This window comes from Limulus polyphemus, unplaced genomic scaffold (assembly GCF_000517525.1).
Source record: "Limulus polyphemus unplaced genomic scaffold, Limulus_polyphemus-2.1.2 Scaffold1464, whole genome shotgun sequence".
Lineage (NCBI taxonomy): Eukaryota > Metazoa > Arthropoda > Merostomata > Xiphosura > Limulidae > Limulus > Limulus polyphemus.
The window spans coordinates 40,316-42,319 of NW_013667074.1; the positions used below are offsets into that span (position 1 = coordinate 40,316).

Sequence of the window (2,004 nt, forward strand, 5' to 3'; positions counted from 1 at the left end):
ATCAGTAATATTAATAAAAACTTTAACAATTTGATTTATCTATGTTTTTGGGCTTTACTTTAAGATTTAACCTGATTACTTTATCTGTTATTTACATCTCAATTACGATAAATAGGCATGCAAAGTTACATACATGTATATTAATTAGTATATACAAAAGTCAATCCTGTAGCATCATTTATTGTAGTATTATTTGATCCATACGCCAGGAAATCAGTGTTGTAGAAATGTTTCGAATAGAGAATGCTCTATTCCCTTGTTTCTAGATTTTTTTAATGTTTACCTGACGGTTCAGTACACTTGCCCATTTGTCAAGCAAGTTTTCATCTTTTGAAAACTTATAATATAGATGTTAAAATCAAAGTAAAAGTTCGCGTAATAAACTATTTATTATTAGCTCCACGTGAATGTAATCATTATAAGGACTAGATCTAGACCTAAGAATGAAAGTGGCTCATTAAAAAACCTGAAACGGAAACGAAGCAGACAAAAGGCTGCTGAACTACGTCTACGGAGTTCAAGTAAACAAGTCTTTGGTATTATTACAAAAGCCAGTACTCCATATATATGCAGGTTTCTTTTATGTTAATTTGTTTACAAGTTCAGGGTCGATATTGGAATATGGTGTTACCACAATAAAAATATTTGATTTCAGGTATGTACCTGTAAGCTTTCATTCCTGTAGATGTATAGGTCTTAGTCTAGGCTACATGATTGTCACATATGGAGTTGCCTTTTATAATTCAAACGATATATCAGTTAACAATCACTCTCCTGGAGGGGGAATTTGCAGGAGTCGTAACTCTTGTATATTACTATTAGACTATAATTAGGCCTGTAGATATAATAGAGTATATTTATATTTTCAGGGTTATGGAGGGTAACGAATATCTCTCCCTAACTAATGAAAATTTGTAGGATTAAATTAATCACAGTGACAGACTTTTAATAGGTCTGTGGTTAGAGCCTAAATCTATGCTATGTGAACGAGATTATGTGGGATCAATCATGCGTCGTTTAGAGCTAGTAGCATATAAAAGAGTATCTGAAGCCTGGTGTTATTCTTCAAACATCTGGACCGAGAATGTAATGGAACTGTTGACGAAAAGATCTTCAATGCACTGTATAGTTCTAACAACAAGCAAGTTGTAAGAACCAAAGAATCTCTATCTAAAAAGACACTAAAATTAAAGTTGAATCTTAATTCATTAGCGACAGAAATGATAAAACCTTAATTTTTCCATAAATCTAGCTTAATTAATAATATCTTGTAACTTCAGTTTCCATAAATCTCGTTTAGCTGATGATTCCATGATATAATTTTAGTGACTGTAAGTTTAGATTAGATAATCATTGTTTGTTGTAATTTCAGTTTCCATAAATCTAGCTTAGCTGATGATTCCATGATGTAACTTTTGTAACGAATTTGTTATTATATTAACGTTTGTTTGAATTAAATTTATATTTAGAAATATGCATGATACTGTTAAATATGTATTGCGAAAGTCCCGCCTATTCTCCAAAGTTGTAGATAATTCTCGAGAGTAAGAATCAACAATATATGTGTGTACTTAAACGCTTTAATGTGTATTGTTACGTAATCTGAATTTTCTAGAAAAGCTCCACACGCCTATAAATATAACCAACGCGACACGCCAAAAAGAGTATCTATTATTAGTTCGCTATAATCAGTGTGCTCTAAAACTTCCGAAGCTATAAGTATAACTGTGATTGTTATAACGCTTACCAATCGGAAAACTTCAGATATTTGACCAGGAGCATTTACAAAGTTCGAACATCACAACTCATTTAACTTCAGTGGATTTTCATCGGACATTAGTATTTATACGAAACATTACCTAATTTTAACGGTGGAAAACTCAGCGTGTGTGGCAAAGGACAAAGCTAGCTAGCTTCCCGGCGAATCGTACCTACATCAACTCATAATTAACTGGCTCATCGTAAACCCTCGATAAGATATCAAGGAAGTTCCAAACAAGAAAG

General features: G+C 32.4%; 1 protein-coding gene and 1 pseudogene across 3 annotated transcripts in view; both read right to left on the minus strand.

The window, feature by feature from the left end:
• LOC106463704 (serpin B3-like) overlaps positions 1-2,004 on the minus strand; it is a 67,213-nt gene that overhangs the window by 20,771 nt on the left and 44,438 nt on the right. The window lies entirely within an intron of this gene.
• Positions 1-2,004, minus strand: part of LOC106463701 — a 7,203-nt pseudogene that overhangs the window by 2,063 nt on the left and 3,136 nt on the right.